Source organism: Paroedura picta, chromosome 8 (genome assembly GCF_049243985.1).
Source record: "Paroedura picta isolate Pp20150507F chromosome 8, Ppicta_v3.0, whole genome shotgun sequence".
Lineage (NCBI taxonomy): Eukaryota > Metazoa > Chordata > Lepidosauria > Squamata > Gekkonidae > Paroedura > Paroedura picta.
Genome location: NC_135376.1, coordinates 12365526 through 12393495, shown reverse-complemented (window position 1 = coordinate 12393495; position 27970 = coordinate 12365526). Strand labels below are relative to the sequence as shown.

General features: G+C 43.7%; 1 protein-coding gene and 1 non-coding gene across 12 annotated transcripts in view; one reads left to right on the top strand and one right to left on the bottom strand.

Annotated features, from left to right (window-relative positions):
* NLGN1 (neuroligin 1) overlaps window positions 1-27970 on the top strand; it is a 692408-nt gene that overhangs the window by 215380 nt on the left and 449058 nt on the right. The window lies entirely within an intron of this gene.
* On the bottom strand, window positions 13216-13286 carry TRNAA-GGC (transfer RNA alanine (anticodon GGC)). Its single transcript has one exon. It is a non-coding gene; the product is annotated as a tRNA-Ala (tRNA).

Below are 27970 nucleotides of genomic sequence, written 5' to 3'. Positions count from 1 at the left end.
AAACTGAGTGGGTTTGGGGTGAAAAAGCTGGTAGGATCTAACACATTATGAACAATTACCCATAGCGGTGGCCACACTGGGCCACTGCCAGTTACTAGCAGTTGGGCAGCATGCCCCACCACTTCCCATGTTCTAACAGGAAGAATTCCCCTGGGCACATGGTCTGCCCTGGAGTCTGCACAACTCCAGTGTGAGCACTGCCCAGGCTTATCCCTCCCATGCAGAATCAGTCTATGACATACAGTAACTCACATTTTCTTAAGGATTTGAGAAGGTACATTATGCATTATCTAAAAATGTCAAGTTTGATCAATGTGGCTTCCTTATTATAAGATTTCCCAACCCTGAATTTTGTGGTTTAGATGTAAATGACTTATTTTTTATGTTATGGGAGCAGGGGAGGGGGTTATTTCCCTTCCCCTGCTATAAGGAGCGCCGTTAATACTAATCTCTTTTGATCTCTGGCAGTTTCACAAAGAATATTAGTTGATGTCCTAAAAATAGCAGGATAAAACTCCTAGGGAGGTGGACTGTGCAGCTGCAAACGTTACTCTAATGTCATCTTTTTTTCCTGGGCATTAAGACTAAATTCTGGCATAACATGCTTTTTATGCAGACATAGATATAGTAGCATACATATGTATATTTGATGAGCCTGCCCCACAACTTAGAGACTCATGAAAATGCCTAGGCTCATCTTCAAATGCACAGTAGGTTCTGAAATAGAAACAATGCATTTCTAGATCAGGATGCCTCTTCCTCAGGCAATGTGTATATTGAGGGTGAATTCTGAACTTTGGGCACATCTGGATGTGACTGAGAAAATGCAGAAATAACTAAAAAAATGTAGAACAAACACAGAAGAGACTCTGGTGGTTATATCCAGAAATTCCCAAAATTAACCCCAGTGCCAGTTGTATTGTACCACTGCAGTAGGCATGGCGGAGCTATAAGGTAACCACATTCTTTGCAGCCCCTGAACACTCTGATGTCCCAGTGTTGTGATTTTGGTGTTTGAAAGTGTCCTCAAATTGCAACTTGCTTGTGGCAACCCCTCAGGGGGCTTTCAAGGCAAGAGAAGGAGTGCTGTGGTTCAGTGGAAGAGCCTCTGCTTTGCATGCAGATGGTCCCAGGAAGGTCCCAGGTTCCTGGCCTATTCAGTTAAAAGGACCAGGAAGCAGGAGTTGGGAAAGAGAGCTGGACCCCGGAGAGCCACGGCCAGTCGGCGTACAATACTGACCTTTACGGGCCAGTGGTTTTAATCAGTATAAGACAGCTTCCTGATCCTTTTAACTGAAAAGAGATTGTTTGGCATTGTCTGCATTTGTGTACTGACCCTGGTCTTACTGGGTGGTCTTCCAGCCAAGTTCGAACCAAGGCTGACTCAGCTTAGCTTCTGAATGTGATGAACTCAGGCTAGCCTATAATAGATACTTGGCATTTCTAGAACTGAAAAGCTGCCAAAGGAGACTGTGAGAGAGAATCACTGGTCCACTGGTCTAACAGCACCATTCCAGCATAGTGTAGGTGAGCCAGGATGGTATGGAGGTTAAGAGTGGTGGCCTCAAACTGGGTTTGAATCCCCACTCCTCCACATGCTGTCACAGTTCAATAAGTCAACAAATGGAAACTCCCCCAGTTCCCCAACCAGCCTGGTGTTGTGGTTAGGAGTGTGGACTTCTAATCTGGTGAGCCAGGTTTGGTTCTGCCCTCCCCCATATGCAACCAGCTGGGTGACCTTGGGCTCACCACGGCACTGATAAAACTGTTCTGACCAAGCAGTGATATCAGGGCTCTCTCAAGGCCTCTGCTGTGGGGAGAGGAAAAGGAAAACAATTGTAAGCCACCTTGAGACTCCTTCGGGTAGAGAAAAGCGGCATATAAGAACCAACTTTTCTTCTTCAGTAATATCAGGGCTCTCTCAGCCTCACCTCCCTCACAGAGTGTCCTGTTGTGGGGAGAGGAAAGGGAAGGAGCATGTAAGCCACTTTGATACTCCTTCGGGTAGAGAAAAGCAGCATATAAGGACCAACTCTTCTTGTTCTTGTTCTTGTTCTTGTTCTTGTTCTTGTTCTTGTTCTTGTTCTTGTTCTTGTTCTTGTTCTTGTTCTTCTTCTTCTTCTTCTTCTTCTTCTTCTTCTTCTTCTTCTTCTTCTTCTTCTTCTTCTTCTTCTTCTTCTTGTCTCATCCCACTTTACAAGTGGCTAAATGCACTGCCTGGGACGATGTTGCCCTCAACAGAGCTCCTTGTTTGAATTTCAATGCAGCTTCTTAATATAGGGAGCTGCCAAACAATTTAGCATATTCTTTTCCTGTCTTGTCATGAATGCCATATCCAGCTACCGGGTTGGAAAATGAGCAGCGGCTGGAGTGTTTGCGTGCTTAAAGGTGTCACCGTAGGTGGCTGCCTGCTGCTTTTTAGCTTCTGGCATATAGGAGAGATGTTCATCATTATAGATGATATTTAAAATGTCACAACACTTTAACATGAAGGGGGGGGGAAGGTTTCAAGGGAAGCCCCTGCTGTAGTAGGTCTGCTAATAAGCAGGCAGGTGAAGGAAGCTTGCTTTAGTTTTTAATGCCGCAGAATTGTATGGAAGTTCAAACAGAATGACAATGAGAGACAGTGACAAAAGACCACTGAACATCTTGGATTGTTCCATTATAATAACTTATGGGTAATGTCCTTTATTTCCGCTGTGACCCACCTGAGATCAGGGGAAGAGCTAGGGTTGCCAGCTCTGGGTTGGGAAATAATCTTTGGGGTGGAGACTTTGGAGGTGGAGCTTGGGGTGGGCAAGATTTGAGGCGGGGAAGGACCTCAGTGGAGTATAATGCTGTGGAGTCTATCCTCCAAAGCAGCCATGTTCTCCAGGGGGACTGATCTCTTTAGTCTGGAGATGACCTCTCTATGGACTCACTAGGATTCCAATATGGCAATAAAATATCCAAAATGGACTTATATAGAGTCGTCTCTCTTCAGTAATTCTTTTATTCTTATTATTTCACACAAGTCCCAACGCGTTTCGCCTTACAGCTTTTTCAAGGGACGTTTTTTTTTATATTTAAGGACCGACTTCAACTTATTAAGGAATCTCTTGATAGAGTATAAGGTCATTATGACCTGGTCATAAAATAGCTAAACTTAGCTTGTGGTGCTTCAGACGCACCTGGGTCATCTTGGCTCAATCAGATTGTTTGCAGATGGAAAATTTAAATTGCCCCAAATCACAATGGATATTGCATTCAGTGCAGACAGCAGGGATTGAATCGACCTGGGATTGGAATAAAGGCGCCGTGCAGATTCAGCCCTGGTTAGCTTCTCTAATCTGGCGCGCTGGATCTATCCTGGGCTATCGAGGACAAGGCTAAGAATTTCTCATTAGAATTCCAGTAACTGGGTCTGCACATTTTAAATGTCCCATTCTTTAGATGATACCTTTCTGCTGGCTTCTGCTAGCTAGCAAGGGGCAAAAAAAAAGAGCAAGGCCTTGACAAAGAAAAGCCAGTTCACATCACAGCTAGAGCATCCCACCTAGGGCTACAAAGTCAAATGGCCAAAAGATAGAGTGCATCCCTTCCCTTTGATCCGAAAGAAGTCCATAATTCTTGGAAACTATGATTATTTAATGCTAGTTGAGTAGCCTGAAAAATACTTCCACTTTGGAACTCTTGGGCATCCTGATGAATTCCTCTATAGCAGAGGTAGTCAACCTGGGGTCCTCCAGATGTCCATGGACTACAATTCCCATGAGCCCCTGCCGGCAAACACTGGCAGGACTCATGGGGATTGTAGTCCATGGACATCTAGAGGACCACAGGTTGACTAACCCTTCTCTATAGCAAACTCCGGCAATGGTTGTTACTCTATCTACACAAATTAATAGCTGCCAGAGGAAAATCCTCCCAATGCTTCTCTGCACTAAAAATAATTATTTTCAAGAATAGTAATGGTTAGGGCCATTTCAGCACAAAGCTTTTTTTTGGGGGGGAGGGGGAGGCTAGACTTAGCATATCCTTTTCTTCCTATACAACTGAGATCAGAAAATTCTATTTGATATGCCAGAGTGATTTAAAAAAAAATCCAAGAAAATAAACGAAAACATCAGACTTTAGCTCTTGGCAAGGTGACATAAAACCGTTTTTTATGGCCTTCTTTAAAGTTCAGAAGAGAGAATGGGAAGAGATTGATGCCTTGATGGATAATAATTGACACTTAGCTCCCTCCCTGTTCTTCCCAGTGCAACAAACTATTTTCTGAAAAAAAGCAAGAAGGAATTTACAATGCTGTTTACCTTGGGTGCCATTCTAAATAATATATTTCCGAGATGCAAGGGCTGATCTGTAATTTCAAGTTGGCTTTCCCCTCCCCAAGGGAGAATGCAAAGCTCAGTTGATTCTGACAATGTGTTAGAAGCTTTTAACTATTTCGTTGTCAGGTTTAATTGGAGATGTTAGTAGTATTCACTTGAAAGGGATACAGACCTGGAAAAGAAGCCAGAATTTGTTCACAGCAAAAATTAGATTGGTTTTATTCCTTAGGCTCTTGGTTTTTTCCACCTGTTCCCATCAAACTTGGAATGGCGAGTAATGATTTCCTGCTTGAAAATGCCTTTACCTCTGCTTCTCTTGTGACCTCCCAGTTTACATGCCTTAACAATTTTGGCTTAGGACATTCCTGAAGACTTGGTGGAAGAGCCCAGGAAAGGGGAGGGATCCCAGGGGGGATGTGATGCCTTAGAGCCCACCCTCCTAAACTGCCGCTTTTTCTAGGGGCATCTCTGTAGTCTGGAGGTGAGCTGTAATCCCAGGAGAATTTCAGGCCCCACCTGGAGTCTGGCAGCCCTAAATTTGGGTTTGCCTTTTTCCTGGTAATGGGCATTTGAAACATGTGTAAAACCATGTTTTTTAGGATTTGGTTTGTAGGCAAACGACGAATCCCAATTTGTAATCAGAAGATATGAAAACCAAAGCCTAAGGAGGTGGTGAGCTCCCCCTCACTGGAAGTCTGCGAGCAAAGGTTGGATACACACTTTTCTTGGATGCTTTAGGATGCTTTGGGCTAATCCTGCATTGAGCAGGGGGTTGGACTAGATGGCCTGTATGGCCCCTTCCAACTCTATGATTCTGTGATTCTATGACTAGATGGCCTGTATGGCCCCTTCCAACTCTATGATTCAAACCCTGTGGCTTGACTTGTTGTTGTTATGTGCGAAGTCGTGTCCGACCCATCGCGACCCCATGGACAATGATCCTCCAGGCCTTCCTGTCCTCTACCATTCCCTGGAGTCCATTTAAGTTTGCACCGACTGCTTCAGTGACTCCATCCAGCCACCTCATTCTCTGTCGTGTGGCTTGACTTAAAGCTACCTAAACCAAGAAGTGTTCAGTTTTGGATTGAGCGGGTAAGAGGGAAATGTGAGAGCGCAAGAATAAACAAATATCATTATAATCTCAAACAAACTCTGGTTTGTTGGTCATATTAATATGTAGCCCATCTCAGTCCCTCTCAATTTACTGTATGTCCTGTAAGGCAAAGCACCCTGATTTCTCCTCAAGGTTTAATGTGAATATTATCAGGCCTGCACTGGCTTGCAGGTATCCCTTATTGGGCCTCCCAACCAATACTATCCTTATCTTTTTCAAGGCCAGATTCTGCAATGTAACAATTGCCATTGTGAGAATTGATAATTGACAAGTGATAATTAAGACTCCTGCAACTACATGCAGGGGGAAAGCAGGAGGGATTGTCATCGTCTTCTGGAGCAGGAACGGACAGAGTGTAGCTCTCCAGAGGTCCATGGACTACATGAGCCAGGGCTCATGGGAATTGTAGTCCATGGACCTCTGGAGATCCATAGTTTGGCTACCCCTGTTCTGGAGGGTTCCATCAAGTGAGCTTCCTGATTGGGTTTGGTGCTAGATGGGTAAAGACTATAGTTAAACCAAAAAGGAAGGTTCACAATAGAATATCAACAGAAAAACAAGGAACCTTTCCAAGGCCCTGTTCTTGTAATAATATATATATTCAATTCCAATACCATTTGTTTTATATACATGAAGAATCAACCGTAACGGTTTCCGTTTTCAGTGACAACCTCAGTGGTTGACTCCTCCAATTTGTTTGTTGTAACAATAGTGGAAAAATCCTACAGCCTTTCCTTCTCTTACTGTTTTAGTATCAATAGGCCATTGGCCCAAAGGTACCGGGGAATGTTTGATTAATGTTTGATTAAGACCATTCCCCAAAGCCTCTGCACCATCTAATATCGCATATTGAAATATGAAGTAAAAAGTTAGCCTCTGTTGTTTTCTTGCGGAAGCTGTGTTCGCTGCTGATATTTCACTTGATAAGAAAAATTAATAAATATTTATACATTTTAGAGAGGTATGGTGTCTTGTGCATGCTTTGAACTATGCACTTTGCCCAAGGGGTAGCATGGGGGGACCCACGTTTTCAAAACTGGAGGCTGGTGCTGATCAGTGATTGGGGGTGCAGCGGTGATATTTTAATAATGTCAGAATTCATGTAATCATGCAAGCCAACCTGCTGAACGTTCGAACGACTGTGTGTTCTCCTCCTTCCTCTTAGTTTATGTTATTAAGCCAATCCTCAAAATATCACGCTAACAGCCACAACGGCTGAGCACAGAAGGTGCTGCAGGGACTGTCTGTAAGTGATGCACTGGCGTTGGCGTGGGCTTCCATTCCCCATTCCCCCAGGCCCTGGAACGCCAGCTCTATGATATTCCTCGCTCTGACATACCGGTGTGAAATGGAAAACCTGAGGTTACATTTAAATCCAGGACTTGCCCAGCGATGCGTTCCACACAGCTCCAAGCTATTGTGCCTACCTGATCTGGAAAGGAAAGGTTATGGAATGCAAACTGACTATTGGAAGAGAAAACCCGCTACCGTGTTTTGCTGCTTACATAGGTTAAAAAAAAATAACTGCAGGGAAAGAAGAGGTCCGTGTTACGAAAATAAATAAATAAATCTCTCATCTCCTTTTAGAACCTTCATGTTGAATCTGGAAAACAGATAATGTTGAAGAAGCAGCTTATTGTCTTTCATAATTTATTAACTCTATTTCTGTTGAAAATACCAGGAAGTTATTTAAATCAACACACTTAGAAATTAGCGAGGTGTTAGGCCCATTCTGCACATGTTGGATAATACACTTTACATGCACTTTAGAAGTAGGTTTTCCTGTTCTGCACAGGGAAATCCAGCTGCAAAAGCTAATTGAAAGTGGGTAGTCAACCTGTGGTCTTCCAGATGTCCATGGACTACAATTCCCATGAGCCCCTGCCAGCGTTTGCTGGTGGGGGCTTATGGGAATTGTAGTCCATGGACATCTGGAGGACCACAGGTTTGTGCAGAAGACTGGCAATGCACTGGTGGTATGTGTTATCACATATGTAGTGTCTTCACAGACTTAAGTTCACACAGTGAAGGAGGTTATCCCCCCCCGCTGGTTATTCCCCCAGCTTCACCTCTCATAATTGGATTATCTTGTTCTGAGCCACAGAGACCCAAAGGGCATACTGTCAGAACTTTTGGCAGGGGTTGAAAGTGACTGTTGACCATAACATTTATGCACACTGAGCATGGTTCAGACATAATGTGCAACCTCACGTGCTTATGAATTTTGCCATAAGAACAGGAGACTGAGATAATGAATATTTGTCACAATATGGTGGCCTGCACTCATGTTGTGAGTGAGCAGAGGAAAAATGGGCTCATTTCTAAAAAAGAGAAGTTTTATAACTCATATATGCCCAGTAAGCAGGTCCCCCTAAAAGAAGAAGAAGAAGAAGAAGAAGAAGAAGAAGAAGAAGAAGAAGAAGAAGAAGAAGAAGAGTTGGTTCTTATATGCCGCTTTTCCCTACCCGAAGGAGGCTCAAAGCGGCTTACAGTCGCCTTCCCATTCCTCTCCCCACAACAGACACCCTGTGGGGTGGGTGAGGCTGAGAGAGCCCTGATATCACTGCCCAGTCAGAACAGTTTTATCAGTGCCGTGGCGAGCCCAAGGTCACCCAGCTGGCTGCATGTGGGGGAGCGCAGAATCGAACCCGGCATGCCAGATTAGAAGTCCGCACTCCTAACCACTACACCAATAAAAGAGAATTGATGCATGATTTTTTGCAGTGATTTGGCAGTGATAAGAAAAGTGCATGTCATCCATGCTCAGAGGTGCTCTTCATGATGACTTAGATCATATGTGGTTTAATGGTTAGAATGTCGAACTAGTACTGAGAACCCATGCAGCCATGAAGTGTAGTGAGTGGCCATGGGCCAAGATCTGTCTCTCTCTGCCTAACTTACTCTATAGGATTGATGGGAGGTTCACAAGCTGAGACCTAGGGACCTGGGGATCTTGCAGCTCTAACTGAGCCCTGCAGGAATTGATATGGGACAGAGATTCCAACTGCAGCTCAGTGGTAGAGCCTCTGTTTGGTATGCAGAAGGTCCTAGGTTCAGTCCGCAGTTTCTCCAGTTAAAGAAATCTGGCAGTAGGAGATGTATAAGACCTCTGCCTGAATCCCCAGAGAGCCGCTGCCATTCTGAGTAGACAAGAGGGCACAGAGGAGAGCGACGAGGATGGTGTGGAGCCAAGGGACCAAGCCCTATGAAGATAGGTTGAGGGACTTGGGAATGTTCAGCCTGGAGAAAAGGCGGTTGAGAGGGGACATGATAGCCCTCTTTAAGTATTTGAAAGGTTGTCACTTGGAGGAGGGCAGGATGCTGTTTCCGATGGCTGCAGAGGAGAGGACACACAGTAATGGGTTTAAACTACAAGTACAATGATATAGGCTTGATATCAGGGAAAATATTTTCACAGTCAGAGTAGTTCAGCAGTGGAATCGGCTGCCTAAGGAGGTGGTGAGCTCCCCCTCACTGGCAGTCTTCAAGCAAAGGTTGGATACACACTTTTCTTGGATGCTTTAGGATGCTTTGGGCTGATCCTGCGTTGAGCAGGGGGTTGGACTAGATGGCCTGTATGGCCCCTTCCAACTCTATGATTCTACGATTCTATGAATACTGACCTTGATGGACCCAGGCCTGGATTCAGTATAAGGCAGGTTCACGTGTTCATGTGTAGACGGCAAGAGATGCATGTTCTCCATGCACAAATTCATGGTACTGATTGCCGGAAAAGCAGACGGGATCAAGCAAACCCTCTTTTTATTTTTGGTTTCTCACATTAGGTACAAAGTAATACCGACACTCTATAAGTGCCGAAGGAACTTTGAAGAGTATAAACCTGACAGTCACAGATCAGAATGCATTTAATGTTCTTTCCTCCACTTGAACTGTGGGATATAGTGATCTCCCTAGAGGGATGGGATATATGTTTGCCTTTCCAGTTTACTCAGAGGCCATTAGGTCTCTCTGGAGATCAAGGTTGGAAGCTCCAACCTGCAGGAAGCCATGCTAGAGAATGACGTCAACCTTCAATGTGCAATCCTCTTTTGCTAATCACATGACCTGCCAACTAAAAGAGATCTTCAAAATGCAGAACTCTGCAAAGTGTCTTATTCTTTTGTACTGAACTAAGTGAAGGGACAGAATTTCAGATGTAAAGATGATTTACTGTCTTCTCTTTAGACATACCACATTTCCTGCTGCTTTTTTTTTGCAATAAATAAATAATTGACACATGTAAACAAGACAATTTGCTTTGAATTATTTTTTTTTATTTCTCCTGTCTTTGCTTTCTCATTATAATGAAATAGCTTTAAGAAACAAAGAACAAACTTTCTAATAGGCACTGTGGCAAAGCAGTTTTTCCCCATCCGACCTACCAAACAAAAGGCAGGAACATTATGTTATGAAGATAAGCTGTATGTTGAATGGACCTGAATACTAGAAGACTGAATATTAACAGTTTCAAGGGTATCACTGACCGCTGTGCTCCAGTGTTTTAATCACAGTGGTCTGCCAGCTCAGTTTTTGAGAACTCTATTAATGTGAGATACTAGGGATCAAATCCGGGATCTTGTCCTTAAAAAATGGTGTCATCAGTATATTCTGTATAAACAACTATGAGAATGAGAATGAGACTCACATCAATTACTGAATCCCATTGATTTCTGTGCTTTGTCTTTTCTTATGGGTGGGAGATTTGCTTTACTGCTGAAATTCTTTTATCTTGCTTTTTGGGAAGAAGATGCCCTCAAGGTAGCTTAGAACAGTCATAGTACAACCATTAAAACCACAACATTCTGTGTGTGTGTGTGTGTGTGAAACTAGGGCAAGAGGATTCATCCAGCTTTGTTCTGATTAGAATTAGTTCTATTTTTAATGCATTCTATTTCAATGATCTTATATGTTGAATATCGTAGAACTTCATGGAGCAGAGCCTCAAGAGAGCAAACAGAATGCGCCTCCACATTTGCCTGTTGTTTGAAAGAGAGGAGAGGCATGAATCTCCAGCAGAGAAGCTGGCCATCAGTCAATGTTTCCACCTGACTTCTGGTCTTGAATCTCAGTGGCCAAAACAATGATATATTTCAGTGGCTTGAGGTGGCTGCAAGTGGGGTGTAGATGTGAGTCAGTGTCTCCAATTCCAAAACTTCTACATCAGACTATGTCAAGGAGCCCTGTCAAGTATAGTGTAAAGCATAATACCGAGAAGTTATGATGCCCATGGGAAGTTTGATGTTTGAATCAAGAGAGGAATATTTGACAACTGTCTGGAATTTATTCTAGTACTAAAAGCATATGATGTAATGTCTTGCAATTTGCAAGAATATGCATGATTTCCCCCCATAAAGAGTATGTGCTTCTTTTTTTAATTGCGATCTGACTTATCCTGGAACAGACATTCTTTGACCTTGATGGTGATACACAGAGGTCAAGGGTAGGCAAACCATTGGAGCACGGGAGCATATCCAGACGGAAGGAATTCATTGTTGATAATAGCCACCAACCCCCTGGCTAAGTAGAGACTGGGATTCTTATTTTATTACAGATGCTGATTTTCTGCATTTTTCCACCTGTGTGCATATCTCCTAACTCTAATCAAGCAGATTACATTTTGCTTTGTTCCTCTGCATCCCAACCAACCAGCCTTCTTTGTCGTACCCCTCCCATCTTCTCACTCAGATACAAGGGCTGAGGGAATTTCATTATATTTTGATCTGACAAAGTAAGTTTTGATGTCCTGGAAACTGCTCATCCTTTAGGTGCTGCTGCACTCAAATTTTGCTTCATTGATTTTAGAGAAAATAGCCCATTTGATTTTGTAATGCTGTTCTGAATTACATGTTCAGTTTTCTACTTAAACAATAGATCATTAAAGAAAACAAGCAAAGTATCGGAATTAGAAAAAACAAAAGTATTGTCTCTTTAATCAGTATGTCTCCTTAACGAGACGTAACAGTCAATGTATTGTTGGTCTGCACGAGTCTTCCATGTATAGTTCTACAAATGTCTTCATATTTGTGAGTTTACAAAGTTTGTTATTGTTTTTCTGATAGCTTTTTAGAAGAAGAGTTGGCTTTTGTACCCTGGTTTTCACTACCGGAAGCAGTCTCAAAGCAGCTTGCAAACATCTTTCCCTTCCTCTCCCCACCACAGACCCCCTGTGAGATAGGTGGGGCAGAGAGAGCTCTGCCAGAACTGTTATGTAAGAACAGCTCTAACATGACTGTGACTGCCCCCAGGTCACCCAGATGGCTAATTGTGGAGGAGCGGGGAATCCAACCCGGCTCGCCAGTTTAGAATCCGTCACTCTTAACCACCCCATTAAGCTGATCAATTCTTTTCCAGTTATTGATAGTCAATAATATTACTCTAATTTCCCTTCTAGAAGTATTTAATAAACATCCTCATTAATCACCCTATCTCATGAGGCTCAGGGTGGTTTACAGTAGAATAAAACATATAAAATATACATTTAAATACAGATATTAAATTACAACTTTAAAACAGATGTTGAACAGTTGCCTGCTCTCCCATCACGGGCAGAAAGATGCTTCCTTGTGGTTGGCTGGTGGGTCCTGACAAGGAAGCCAAAAGATTAGATGGTTTTAGGGGAAGTTTGATGGACCGTATTCTGATTGTTCATTGGGATAACGTTTAGAGTCCCAGGGATAGTCAAACTGCGGCCCTCCAGATGTCCATGGACCACAATTCCCATGGGGCTCATGGGAATTGTGGTCCATGGACATCTGGAGGGCTGCAGTTTGACTACCCCTGGTGTAGACAATGGGATTTTAAAACTTAGAAATATATTTTGTACAGGTTTTGAACTGTCAGGCTGTTGTGAGCCGGCCTGAGACCATTCAGGGAGGGGCGGCCTGTAAGCCTAAACATATTAAAAATAAATTTTTCTAGCAGTCGCACACTTCTTTCCTTAAATCATTCTTTCCCCATCCCCACATCTCCTCCTCCTCTTCTTGAACTTCATGCACCGGTTAAGGCTTCTCCTGCACTAACAGGCTTTCCTAGAACTGAAAATTTGGCTAGGATCCATAAACCAGTTGGAATAACACCGTTCATGTCCAAATGCTGCTGCCTATCAGCTATACTTGTCTGGCTAGTAAAATATCCTTATGATCATGATCGTCAAATGCTGGGTGATCCATCTTCTTTTCCTTGCTAAGATTTACCATAAACTAGTCATCTCTGCCTGGATTCGCACATCACAGGAAACTCTTCTGCTTTAAATTATTGACAAAATGCTTTCTCTCTAATTGACCATATGCGAGTTGAACATATATATTTAACTTTATCTTTTTCCCCGACTCTCTTCTCAGCATAGCTGCACTTTTTATCTTTCAACTCTCGTTTTATCTTGCCTCGTAGTTGATTCCTCTAAAATTCAAACGTTACAGAGTACAGATTTTTCCTTTTCCAAACTTGGGGAGTCTTAACGATTTTATGGTTTTCCAAAAGGTTAGCCTCATGCTGCTGCCCCTTAAAAACCTTAACAGGCTTACTGTGGCCTACACTTTCATAGGATATGACCCACTTTGTCACATGCATGAAGTAGATAGCCAAATAATAAATAGATTGGGGGGAGGGATTTATCCAATTGTTTTGCATGCTGATGAATAAAAATAGAGACAGATGTGGACACATGAAATTGCCTTCTACTGAATCAGATTCTTGGTCCATCAAGATCAGTATTGTCTACTAAGACTGTCATTGACTCTTCATGGTCTCAAGTGAGCTCTTTCTCATCATCTGCCTGATCCCTTTAACAGGAGATGCCAGGGATTGAACCTGGGACCTTCTGCTTGCCAGGCAGATGCTCTACCACTGAGCCATAGCCCAAAGCAGAAGGAAGATGGGCAGGACGCAGCTCCTTTCATTAGGATTCATTTGCCAGGGGACTCACAAGCCTGTAGAGAAATGTCAGGATTCCTGAAGCCTTGCCTGCTGGTGGTTTTGTGCGACATCAGAGGTATTTTATTTATACATTAACTTCATTTATAATCTAGTCTTCTTGCTGAGTTGCAAAACAGATTTCACCATTTAAAATAGGGCCATGAGAACAAACAGGAGATATGCAGCCAACAGTGGGGAAAAACCTTGAATCGCAAAATTAGGGGAGCAGTGCCCTAAAATCAGTATCATGGAAAGTGATTACAGTATTTGCTGGCGTATAAGACTACTTTTCCCCCCTGAAAAACATGACTCCAAGTGGGGGAGTCGTCCTATACGCCGGATGCACTTCAGTTGGGATAGACATAGCTGCCCATAGTGGCCCATAGTACTGTAATGTAATGTAACAAACTCTCTATTTTGAGTGGAAATGTTGGGGGGTCGTCTTATACACCCAGTCGTCTTATACGCCGGCAAATACGGTAATTATTTTGGTTAAATAACCACATTCCCTATTATCACAGTGTCCCCCTAAATAGTTCAGTTTTATACATTCTGCAGAATACCGATTTTTTAAACTTACATTCTGCTTTTCTCCCCGATCGGGACCCAAAGCAGCTTCTCATATCTCCCTTCTCCACCTGATCCTCAAAGCAACCAATTTGTGATGGTGAGTTAGTCTGGGAATTGCAACATTTCCAAGGTCACCTGCAAAACTCCATGGCAGAATGGGGATACAAACCCAGTCTACCATACTAACCATCAATGATCAGTGCATGGGAGCTTTCCTAACAGACTGGGGGGATGGGCAGGTATGAGATTAACTTTTGCAGTGACTTTAGCAAGCAGTGACTTTATTCAAAGCAAAACAGATGACGTCAGATCTGTCAGATGTCTTGGTGGTATCATGTTCAGTAATGCTCAATATATATGTTCTGCAGCCTTCACAGCTGTTTTTTTCACAAGGGTCTGTTGTGAAATCCATAATTCTAGTAGGTATTAAAGGCCAAACTACATGCTCACTTCATTAAAAAGTTGGGTCTTCCCTCCCCGGTAGTCATTTTCCATGCCAAAACAGCCTTGGGGGTGGTGAGTGACTTTCCCATTTGCTGTTGTTCCACGTGGAGTATTCTGTGAAGAAGAAGAAGAATTGGTTCTTATATGCCACTTTTCCCTACCCGAAGGAGGCTCAAAGCAGCTTACAGTCGCCTTCCCATTCCTCTCCCCACAACAGACACCCTGTGGGGTGGGTGAGGCTGAGAGAGCCCTGATATCACTGCCCGGTCAGAACAGTTTTATCAGTGCTGTGGTGAGCCCAAGGTCACCCAGCTGGTTGCATGTGGGAGAGTGCAGAATTGAACCCGGCATTCCAGATTAGAAGACCGCACTCCTAACCACTACACCAAACTGGCTCTCTACACCAAACTGTGAACATGGAACAGCAAAAATTGGGAAGCTACCTCCATTCCTGGAGGTATTTGAACATGGAAAACCACTGAGGCCCCCTTCTCTCCCTCCCCTGCAGAGGCATTCTGAGGCTAAACTATCTCTGCTTTATTTTGTAATAGCCATTCCCCATAGCTCATATATATGGCTGTGGGGAACACGAGTTGCATCCCAAGGAACCAGGCCCTTAAAAAAAGCAGATGTCTGGTTTAGCTCCAAGCCTCCCTGTTCGTTTCCTTGTGGGTATTATTTACATGACATTGAATCTGCACCCCTCTCAGGTCCGTAGACTCACCCTAACTTTGCCTAGCCAAGGCCACAGCTATTTATAACAAAGGCGGGCAGGCAGAAAGGGCTGTGTACGTGCGCTGTCCGTGGTGCTGCTTTTGCTCTCTGGTGACTCCCGTTACTGCTACCGCATTAACTCCAGATAACTATGTCGATAACTCACGCCTCCCCGCCACACGTATGCCCCGTTTTGCAAAGTACTAATAAATACAATTAACTGCAAGGCCGGCAGCAACGTCCTTGGATTTCTTTTGCAGCAAAAAGGATCACAGCAACAAAGACCTGCAGAGCGGCAGCATGTGCCCCTGCAGCATCACCAACTGCAGATCAAGGATAACAAGCCCCTCGCCTATGTATAGGGAACGCATAAACGATGCAATGCAAAACACTGTTCTCGCCTCTTAATAAGAGTGCTGTGCACAGGTAGGGGAGTGCGTTGGTCAGAAGTGAGAGCTCATAAATGGAGCCCTGGCATGGATTCCCTCCCCCTCCCCCTTCAGAAATGTATTTAAGCACAAGACTAAGCTTGGCTGTCTATTTTCGACTTTGGGGACAACCTGCTGGGAAATTCTGCTGCACAAATCCCATCGAGCTTAAACTCATGGTAGCTACTGACTTGCTTTGGAGGCAAGTGAGAAACAGGAGTTTGCTTTCCTCTGCAGAGCCTTTCTTGGTGGTCTCCCAGCTGTGTCGATGCAGCTTAGCATCTGAGATCTGAAGAGATCTGGCTAGACTCTGCTGTCTTCCCTCCCGCCAAGAGTGGCGGTATATAAATATAAAAATAAATAAATACAATAATACATAAGCATATTGATGCAATTAGTTCACTTATTTATTAGATTTATATACAGCTCTATCCAGCGAACCAGCTCAGGCTGGTGTACATTATGTTAAGCAACATTGACAGGTAAAATGGTTTGTTAAAATTAATTAAATATCTAAAAAATTAAGTTTACAATTTAAAATGGCATAGATACCAAAAACTGATTTTTTACCATGACTGCCAGCTCTACTCTTTGCCATGTTATTTACTGGATTAAAAAAAAAGTTTTCAGGACAGCTTTAATTTATTCAGAATATGTTCACTCTGACCTTCTTCTGAAGAGCTCAGGGGAGCTTACAACAAAATACCAATAGGCATTAAACGTTAACAATCATACTAGGAACAAACAGCAAATGTGTGTGTGTTTTAAAAACTCCACAATTAACAATTTCATTTAAATTTCACACAGAACAAATTCCCTGATCAGTATTCCTCCCTCCCTCTCCCTCTCCCTCTCCCTCTCCCTCTCCCTCTCCCTCTCCCTCTCCCTCTCCCTCTCCCTCTCCCTCTCCCTCTCCCTCTCCCTCTCCCTCTCCCTCTCCCTCTCCCTCTCCCTCTCCCTCTCCCTCTCCCTCTCCCTCTCTCATACACACACACACAAGAACACAAGAACATAGCACAACATAACAAGTCTAGCAATATCGAGCCTCCCTCCTGCTCCCTCGCCCCTCTTTTATTTATTTATTTATCATACTTCTATACCGCCCTCCCCGGAGGCTCAGGGCGGTTTACATTATAACAGAGAACCATACATATCTCCCCCCCCCTCCCTATATCTTAACATCTGCTGGCTATAATCTGATTTTAACAACCAAATTGATGCAACTGTGTTGAATTGAGGTTCATATAATTTTAATATGGTTTTTATTTCATGTACTACCGTGCTATTGAGTTTTTAGACAGTGCAAACCACCCTGAGACAGGCAACCAAGAGGGGCAGTAAATCAATCAATCAATCAAACAAACAAACAAACAAACAAACAAACAAACATAATCAGAAAGGCCTTGGAAACACTGGCTCTGTATGGTTTTGAAAAGATAGGGAGACGGAATCCAGATTTCTGGCCTCAGGTAAGCCGTTCTGCAAAGATGCCGTTTCTACTGCTTTCCCCTTAACGAAGTTTGATTGGATTTCGTCCCATGGTTCTCCCCTTTCCTCCTACCCCACCGTGGACTCTTTGGTATCTTGGGTTTTTTTATTTAAAGGCAGCAAGCCATTCCGTTAGTGATGTGACGAGACCTGACAGGAAATCCCACTGAATAAAACATTAGAGATGGGCCGAACTGATTGAAAAACGTTTGGACACCAGAGGACAAGCTGGGTGCTGAGAAAGTTGCAAGCAATGACATTTCCTTTGGGTGACTTCCTTTTTAAAAAAATTCAATTTGCTTTGCGTCGGGAGGCGATGGGCGAGGTAAGCCGGGGATGGCGGCGCTCGGACGGGGCTTGTTAGTGACAGCATCTCGGGTCCATCTCCCTGGGTTGCCACCGCCCAGCAATATAGCACTCTGTGTTGACAATTTGAGGAGCGGGGGTGTTTCACAGCCAGATGAGACCTTGGGATCACAGCCCCTGCTGTCCTGAGCTCCTCTGTGCTGAATGTTTAACCTAAGACTATCAAATGAAAGCAAGTGCTCCTGGGGATTCTGTCTCCGTAATGGTTTCGCTTGATATTCAAATCGTTTGGATGGCCTGAGTCCCACTGAGATGCATCTAGCAAGCCTACCGGAGCGTCAAGGGAAATCATGTTAGAGCTGGCCTGCGGAGACCAGAGTTCAAGCCCCTACTTGTAACTGGGTCACTTTTTTTCATCCTCACCTAGCACACAGGGTTGTTTGAGAAAGTCATGGGATCAGGGCCTGATTCACCAGTAGGCTAAGTAGGCTGAAGCCTAGAGCCTCAAAATCTAGGCACCCTCTAGACAAGGCGGATAATAGTTTTGACACTGTCAATTTTTTAAACAGTGGCTGGAGAGCCATCTGACGGAGAGGCTGATTCTGTGAAGGCTCAAGGGGATGGCAGGTTACAGTGGATGAGCGATAGGCTTGTGAGTGTCCTGCATAGTGCAGGGGGTTGGACTAGATGACCCAGGAGGCCCCTTCCCACTGTATGATTCTATGATTCCATAGGCCTTCCTTATACATGCTCTCATAATACACTGCTCTAAACAACCTTTCAGTATTTTTCCTTTCACCCCATTTCAGAATAACCTTGTCCTTGGCTTTAGTCAATTTTGTTTCAAATGCTCTTGACTCTTCCATCTTCCTTTAGTTGTTAGGGTAGGTGAGGAATTGGGGGCGTGGGGTGGGCTCATGAGTGGAACAGCCTAGGGTCTCTCTTCATCTAGATCCAGCACCGCATTGGATCACCTCTATGTATGCTTCCTGTTTTCTCTTCTCCCCTGTGCAAATGGAACCCAGGATTCTTCATTCCCATGCCATTTTCTTTTTACTGGCACTTCTTTCTTTGCCCCCTTGCCTAGCACCTGCTTGGCCTTTCTCTGTATCGCCCAACAGGTTACTCTTCCATTCCTGCTCCATGAAGTCTCTTTACACTCTTCCTCCCCTAAACTCCTCCTCTTCCTCTCATCCTTTAATTTTGCTTCTTTAGAGTAACTGGAAGGTGTATTTTCAGACCAAAAAGAAGAAACGTCTCATCTGTGAAATTAAAAGTACCATATTGTTTACCTGGTTTTTATTCTTTTTCCGATCTGGAGAAGGCTTCGTTATTGCTGAAGCAAAGGATTTGCAGTGTAGATCCACAAAATATGCATGCCGTGGCACTTTGACTATAAGGACATTTGACCTTGGATTTAAACTTCCCAGTACTTAGGAAATGCACAAACTATTTAAAAACTTGAAGTGTTCCAAATTAGCAGGTGGTTTTCCATTGTTACATTTGCCATTAATGATCCTTGAGGGGCATTGCGTAATCTACTGTCCTTGTGGTGCAGGAGTTATAAAGGAGTTAGAGATGACTCCAGTGTTATTGAAAAGTCTGTTGAACACACAATATCTTTCCTTCTTTGCTCGGTGCTGTTGATTATCATTATAAATGTCATTCATTGTATGTGTGAATTGCATATATCTTGATTTGGGTGGCTCAGGTTAGGCTTAGTGCATCAGATACAGGAAGCTAAGCAGGGTCACTGCTGCTTAATTCTTGAATGGAAGACCACCAAAGAGTTCATGGGTTGCTATGCAGAGGCAGGGAAGGCCAAGCTATTGCTATTTGCCTCTTGCCTTGAAAATCACATAGAGTTGACATACGTTGGCTGCAACTTGATGGCATTTTCTACCACCAATTATGCCCTGACCTGAATGGCACAGGCTAGCCTGATCTCTTCAGATCTTGGAAGCTAAGCAGGGTCATCCCTGGATGGTATTTTGATGGGAGACCTCAAAAGAAATCCAGGGATATTACACTGGGCCTCCAGAACCCGCAAAATCTCCACCAGAAATGCCCAATGGGGGCTGTATTGAGCCAGGGCTAAGGACAGGACACCTGTGAATTGTGGTTTAAATCTTTTTGTGGATTTTTGTGTGGATATATTTAATGAGAATAATTTTTAGTATTGTTTATATTTTTGTATTACATATATGATGTTTACTACCCTGAGCCATATGGGAGGGTGGTACACAAATTCTATTATTGCTGTTGTGGTTGTTGTTTTTGTTGTTGATGAAGAAGAAGAAGAAGAAGAAGAAGAAGAATCAGGGAACCAAAACCAAATAGAATCACCCCCCAAATCTCTTAAATCCATGTAACTAGGAGTATCTGTTGATCTTCCTGCTTGACCCCTGACAAAGTTGCATGAAGGTTTTAGAATTGTGTAGAGACCTTGAGGCTAGAGTGATGTAATGGATAGCATCACATGGAGGCCTGGAACTTTTCCATTCAAGTCACACCTCAGGCATGTAACGATCATTGGCTGGCCTTGACAACTCTCTCCCTGTCTCTTGGCTTCACTTCCTAGTCTAAATGGAAGCATTAATGACTGATTGTGAAGGTAAATGAAATAATGAGGGTAAATATCTTTGGGGGCTCAAATGCTTAGGAGTCAGGAAAAATAGAATGATGAGGACTTAAGGCAGGAAGCACATGAAGGATTTGACCACACTTGCTGTTTTCTCTCTTCCCCCCCCCCCCACCAATGCACATAAAACTATCCTCAGGAAAGCAAGTTCAAGAACTAAATCCTGATAAAAAATAAAACGGGACATCTGGCAGTGCTATTTGGCACCTGGGAGCCAGAATATCAGGTCAGAAATGTAGGTCATGACAGACTGCACTTCCCAAGCGAGATAAATCGGACAAGCGTCGTATGTGGTCATTGCAAGATTAGGTTTGGGCCACTCTGGAGAATGATGCTAATCTTCCGTATGGTATTGTGAGCCAAAGCAGGAAGCCATGAGAAATGATTGAAATGTATATAATATTAAAAGACCTGTTCTGAACCCACTCAGCAAAAGAAGTGAAAGTCAATGTTTGTAGCATTGGATATTAAACTCAATAGTTTATGGGGTTTGCAGTAGCGCGGTCTGTAGGGGTGCCAGCTCTGGGCTGGGGAATACCTGGCATGCCAGATTAGAAGTCCGCACTCCTAACCACTACACCAAACTGGCTCTCAACTTTCTTGGTGGCCTCCTATCCCAAGTTTTCACTAAAGCCAACCCTACTCAGCTTCTGAGATCTGACAAAATTGGGCTAGTGTGGGCCATCCAGGTCAGGGCATCTTTTAATCAACACAGTCAGTACCCCCATCTCATATGAGTGGGGGAAGCTGAGATTAAGAGGTACTGGTTTGCCTGAGATAGCTAGCAAAGTTTCTGGCAGAGGTGAAATGTTCCTGCCCCATAATTTAATCTTGTATGCAGTTTGTTGTAATGGTTAGGAATGCGGACTCCTAATCTGGCATGGCGGGTTCGATTCTGCACTCCCCCACATGCAGCCAGCTGGGTGACCTTGGGCTTGCCACGGCACTAATAAAACTGTTTTGACCAGGCAGTGGTCTCTCTCAGGCTCACCCACCTTACAGGGTGTCTGTTGTGGGGAGAAGAAAGGGAAGGCGACTGTAAACCGCTTTGAGCCTCCTTTGGGTAGGGGAAAGCGGCATATAAGAACCAGCTCTTCTTCTTCTTCTTCTTCTTCTTCTTCTTCTTCTTCTTCTTCTTCTTCTTCTTCTTCTTCTTCTTCTTCTTCTTCTTCTTCTTCTTCTTCTTCTTCTTCTTCTTCTTCTTCTTCTTCTTCTTCTAGGGTTTCTTGAAGCATGAAAAATATTTCAGGGTTTTCTCCATGGCTAAAAGGTTGAAAAAGGCTGCTCTAGAGCATTTTCACAGGATGAAATTCCTCAGTGAGTGAAATATGGACAATGTAATACCCACCTTTTTATACCATTTATTACAAAGCAGAAGCAAAGAAAAAAAAATCCTGATCTCTGGCAGATAAATAGAATGGATTTCCGGTTCCTCCCCCACCTCCCCCAAAGAACATCAGCTTGCGTTAAGGGGAATGCATGATATAGAGAATTCTACAATCTCTGTTCTTACAGGAAGGAGTTTTCTTAAACTGTGGAATTTCATTTCCCATAATGGAGAATTAGTACCCTCCTTGGAGGCATTCTGATGAAAGACTTCTTTATTCAGAAGGAGCTGGGAATGAAATCCGTTGGTTGATTTACTTGAAATCTTATGGGTTGCTGCTTTGTGTTGTTTTAAATTTTTTGATTCCTGGCCACCTTGGGTGCCTTTCGGAGGCAGAAACAAGGCATTTAAGTTAAGCGAACAAATAAATGTAAGCTATTGTTAGCTGTTTTCAGTGGGGGATTCTCTGACATACTCTACATAATGGCACGTCCCTCCCTCCATCTTTATTTATTGTAAACATTTTTATGCTGCCTTTCTATCCCAATTAGGGTCCCCAAGAGAATGAACAGGAAAACATTTGATCCCTTAAAACAGCATTTAAAATTAGAAAATAATTCAATAAAACATTTTTTAATGTTGTTTTAAGGTATTGGGTATTGGGTGGCAGGGGATGAGGGGAGTATGAAACAAAAAATGAAACAAAAAATGATAATTTGTTTTGTGTTTAGTAATGCATCATACCATTTCTGATTCTGGTAATAGTGTTACAGTATGCCTGAAAGACTTCTGCTGCTGTATAAAAGCAACCTTTTCCCACATTACCTTTGAGGGCTTTCTAGAAATGCTGATTCCCTGACGGAACTCAGATATCCTGGCTGGAAATTTTCACAGGATTTCTGTGGCAATCTCATATCAATGTCAAAATGGAAGCTGCCAGACTCAATTATTTGTCTCTGTGTTTGTTTATTTTAGACATTTGCACCCAACACTCTTAGCCAACTGGGCTCAAGAGGCAGCTGACACTTGCGTTTTGTCTTTGCCATCAAACCACAGCTGACTTATGGCGACTCCGGGGTTTTCAAGGCAAAAGAGGTGGTTTGCCATGCCTCTGTGTTGTGCTCCTCAACTGCCTTAGTGGTCTCCCATCCAAATACTAACCAGGGCTGACTCTGCTTAGCTTCTGAGATCTGGGAAGGCTGGACTAGCCTAGGTTACCCAGGTCAAAGTTTAAATCACTAATATCTATATCACTGAGGTGACCTTTTCCAATATGTTCCCCAAAGAACTTAAATTCTAACGAACAAAATCTGCTTAGGATCCCTGGTCCCAAGGTGGTGGTGGTGGTGGTAGTAGAAGAAGAAGAAGAGTTGGATTTATACACCACTTTTCACTGCCCAAAGGAGTCTCAAAGCGGATTACAATCGCCTTCCCATCCTCTTTCCACAACAGGCACTGTGTGAGGGAGGTGGAGATGAGAGAGACCTGATATTACTAATCTGTGAAAATAGCACTATCAGGGCCGTGATAAGACCACGGTTACCCAGCTGGCTGCATGTGGAAGAGCGGGGAATCAAATCTGGCTCACCAGTTTAGAAGCTACCACTCTTAACCACTATACCACACTGGCTCTCATGTAAAATTGGCCACAGGGTCAGGGCCTTTTTGACTCTGGCCTGATGGAATGCTCTGCCTTCAACCATTCCACAGGGCCTGCAAGATAGAGCTGTTCCACCAGGCCTATGGTTGAGACCTAGGCCTAGTCTGCACACAATAGATAATGCACTTTCAATGCACTTTAGAAGTAGATTTTCCTGTTCTGCACAGGAAAATCCAGCTGCCAAAGCACATTGAAAGTGCATAATCCTATGTGTGCAGACTAGGCCCTAGAAACAACTTTATAGTTGACAACCTTGTCTGCAACCCATCCAACTAAATGATTATTTGAATGAATTGATTATTCTTCCTCTTCTTTCTCATTTGTGTGGAAGGAGGCAGTTGGGATCTGGTGTAACTATTTTATATAATCATTAATTATAATTATTAATTTATCAATTTTATTATTAATTTTAGAACTTTCAAAACCTAATGTTTAATGTTCATTTATATATATATTTAGTCCTTCTGTAAGCCTCTGGGGAAGAATAAAGTATAAATGAACAAAGAAATAAATAAAAATGCAGTGATGTGAGCAAACTGGTCAACTGCAGGACGTTGTTCATTGATGGCTTGATTCCTTTGAGCATAGCTGCCATTTTTGAGTAGTGAGCAGCAGGGGATTCCTGTGCAAAGTTCCTCCCACCTGAGCCATTTGATTGCACGAGTCTTAGATTGGAGGGATTCTGCAAGGGGTGGTCCTGTTAGGCTGCAATCCTACATTTTCCTGAGAGTAACCCTGTTGAACCAAGCAGGATTTACGTCTGTGTATACATGTCCAGGATCAAACTGCTAAAGTGGAAGGTTATGCAACCACTTTATTCAGCTATTCAGCAGTCGTTTGCCGTTTTACTCCCAGTAGAGTAGAAAGTATTGCATGACTAGAGTAGTATTAACATTTATATAACTGCTATCAAAGTACACGGTATGCTGCAAAGCTTGTGTTTTTTATTTGTGTTTTGTTAGAGCTTACCCATGCTCACATCTCAGGATTACCTCAGTGGTTTATTTTGTGGCTGGAGGATTTGCTTAAAACCTATATGTACCCTTCCCATCTTCCTTGAAGTCACCCAAAGCTGCTGATGGTGGCAAGTAGATGCATTTGTCACATCCCTTGTGGCCAGGGCCTACAAGGAGTCAGTGGCTCAGTGACCAGGTTCAATCCTGGTATCTCCATTTTAAAAACAGGTGATAGGGAAACATCTTAGTCTTCCCAGGTACCTGGAGAGCTGATGGTCAGACACAGAGCATCTTTGTACATTCATCTAAGTGCTTTTCTGATATGTTTCTTTCCATCCTTGGAAGTCTGTGGTCTTCTGCTTGGGGTGGTGGGGTATGACCACTCCCTGAGTTATAGAATCATAGAATCATAGAATCATAGAATCATAGAATCATAGAATCATAGAATCATAGAATCATAGAATCATAGAGTTGGAAGGGTCCATACAGGCCATCTAGTCCAACCTCCTGCTCAACGCAGGATCAGCCCTAAGCATCCTAAAGCATCCAAGAAAAGTGTGTATCCAGCCTTTGCTTGAAGACTGCCAGTGAGGGGGAGCTCACCACCTCCTTAGGCAGCCTATTCCACTGCTGAACTACTCTGACTGTGAAAATTTTTTTCCTGATATCTAGCCAATATCGTTGTAATTGAAGTTTAAACCCATTACTGCGTGTCCTCTCCTCTGCAGCCAACGGAAACAGCATCCTGCCCTCCTCCAAGTGACAACCTTTCAAATACTTAAAGAGTTCAGCATTGCCAGGTCCCTCCTGGCAGTCAGTGGAAGATTGGGGGATTTACCAGGAACAGGAAGGAGGCCCAGGCTACATGGCTGACAATGTGGTGACATTACTTCCAATGTGTGCAGGAAGTGATGTCATCATGTTGGTTATCGGGACGAAGCCTCTCTGGTAAAAAATGGCTATTTTAAAAATGTTTTTTTAAATAATGTGTGACTTTGTAGAAAAGCGCGAAATACATTTATATGTAATAATAATCACTTCTGTTCTTTGCAAATTCCTGCCACCGATGTTGTTTTTCAACAATGCAATAGTTGTACCAAACCCACATCTGCTGGCAGTAGCTGTTGTGAGAAAATGATTTGTAGCCTGCCGTGTTGTATGATAGTGCGGATCCCTACCAGCTTTGGGCCGATGAAAATCAGCTCTTCCTTGTGCAGGGAGACTCCTATTTTTCACATCTTCCGTTCCATTCTGAGTTGCTGGAAGACCTTCTCTGCCTGCTGGACCCTATGCTCACTTGAACTTAGCAATAACCTCTGCCTTGTTAGCTTCTCAAGCAAAAAGTTAGTAAGTCCGTTTATCGTTCATCTCTTCCCTGGCAGTGTTTAATCTCACAGGGGATGTGTTTTACTTACTATAATAGTTGCAGTTCCAACATATGCAGCATGATTGTTGTGGCTATGCTATCAAGGGAGCATTTGTTTAACCTTAACCTGTATCTAGACCCATAAATGGAAAGCATGCCGGCTCAAATGCTAGAAAAACCTCTCTCTTGAGTAAGTATGTGCAAAAGTTTAGAAAGGACGTAAATATGTGAAAAATCAGGATGTACGAGCAGGGGACTCAAAACGACTTGCAGGGGCATCTCATTTTCTTTCCTCCACTATTACCCCCTTTTCTGTCCTGAAAGCCCCGACAGCAGGGGTGACCAAACAGTGGCTCTCCAGATGTCTATGGGAATTGTAGTCCATGGACATCTGGAGAGCTACTGTTTGGGGCCCATGGGAATTGTAGTCCATGGACATCTGGAGAGCCACTGTTTGGGACCCATGGCAATTGTAGTCCATGGACATCTGGAGAGCCACTGTTTGGGGCCCATGGCAATTGTAGTCCATGGACATCTGGAGAGCCACTGTTTGGGGCCCATGGCAGTTGTAGTCCATGGACATCTGGAGAGCCACTGTTTGGGGCCCATGGCAATTGTAGTCCATGGACATCTGGAGAGCCACTGTTTGGGGCCCATGGCAATTGTAGTCCATGGACATCTGGAGAGCCACTGTTTGGGGCCCATGGCAATTGTAGTCCATGGACATCTGGAGAGCCACTGTTTGGGACACATGGCAATTGTAGTCCATGGACATCTGGAGAGCCACTGTTTGGGGCCCATGGCAATTGTAGTCCATGGACATCTGGAGAGCCACTGTTTGGGGCCCATGGCAATTGTAGTCCATGGACATCTGGAGAGCCACTGTTTGGGGCCCATGGCAATTGTAGTCCATGGACATCTGGAGAGCCACTGTTTGGGACACATGGCAATTGTAGTCCATGGACATCTGGAGAGCCACTGTTTGGGGCCCATGGCAATTGTAGTCCATGGACATCTGGAGAGTTACCATTTGGCCACCCCTAGCCTCTTCCCTTTTCCTGCTACTGCTACATGCAGCGACAGACAACCTATCTTTATTTGCCAGTTCCATCTTGAGCTTTTCCGCCTTCCCTCCCAAACTGAGGACAAGAGTTAGTTGTGTGCTACCATGGCCACTGGGTTGAGTCCATCGGCACAGTGCCAACACCCAAGCCGGGCCCACTGTTGTGGTGAAGATTTGTACTCTTTTCAGAAATAACTAATTGGCTTCCAGAACCTAGAATCATAGAATCATAGAATCAAAACCTAAATAGCAGTAGTTATGGAAGGGACCCTGGCTCCCTGTTAAGACGTCTGTTTTGCAAACAGAAGGTCCTGCGGGGGGTGTCATTTCAGGGTGGGGGAATTTTGAGAGGAAAGCTTTATCCTCTTTTTCCTTGTGCTGTCATCCCAGCCTTGCACGAGCGTTTTCTTAAGATAAAATTGAAATGCCTGGGAGCTCATTCACATAACTCTGCTTTGACCCTTAACTTGCAGCTCCCCCAGTATTGCAGTTTCATCAGCAGCTCTCCCCACCCCACCTGCAAGGATATTTACCTCTGAAACACACACTTAGGTTATCGGTGGGTTTAAATCGTAAACACATTAGACACATCTAGTGAATAGTGGAATAATCTTATGGAGATTACCGTGGATGGGGGAGCTGCTCTCAAAGTCTCTGAATAAGGGCTCTTGTCCTGCCTTCGCTTTGCCAGGGCAACGGCTCCTGAGATTTGACTCTCAGCCTGTTCTCCTTTATTTATTCACTTGGCACTTGTCAGAAATGTACTGCGGCGTGTTCTTGTTTGTCGCTGAGTGTAGGTGCCCCATTCGGAAGCTCCAGAGTCCTTCTCTGCTTTTTCCTCTGCAGAGAGTTCATTTGGCAGCATGTTCCTTTGTCGTTTTAGTTCAGGACAACACGTGTACCTGACCTGAGCCGAGGAAGATCCTCATTAACAAACAGCTCCTGGAATGACATGACTCCGAGCTTCTTGGAAAGGTGCGCGTCTCCGAGGAAGGTGGACGGGGCGGGAAGAAACCCCTGCATGCAAATCTGAATTCCTGCCGCTTTCTTAAAAAAAGACCAAAAAACACAATACCCAATGTGAAATGTTAAGTGGTAACCATGAATCTATGAAAACGGGTGTCATATTTTGCAGCCCTGGGACTGTTAAAAAGTAGCTCAAGGTCTTTCCGCATAATTAGCAGGAACTATTGAGCCTGGCCAGAAATATGGGATTTGTCATTAAATTTAGGGGCAGCTTTATCTCTGCAAGTCTAATCATGTGTGCCGAAGACTAATTGTTAATGGCACAGCCTTATTGCTCATAGCTTTCTTTTATTTTAAGCGGAATGGCCTGCTTTGTGAGAAATAATTAGGTTTTATAGTCTTACCTGCATTGAGTCTTTTGTTGGAATGTCTTATGGTTTTCCCAGTGCAGATCCGACGAGCAATTAGCAGCCAGGCTGGCACTTTCCCTTAAATCAAACATACATTGCGGTATCACCGTTTCCTTTCAGCCGGCCTTCCCACCCTGCTGGGTGTGTGTAAAGCAGCAGTGACACATCTTGGGAAGTGGCCAGTGTATGCTTGCCAGTTCTTTCTTGGCCACGGAGTAATGATGGTGGGGGCACGTGGCCTTCGGTACATGGCAAGATGGAATTCAGTGGCACAAATGTCGAGCAAAAAC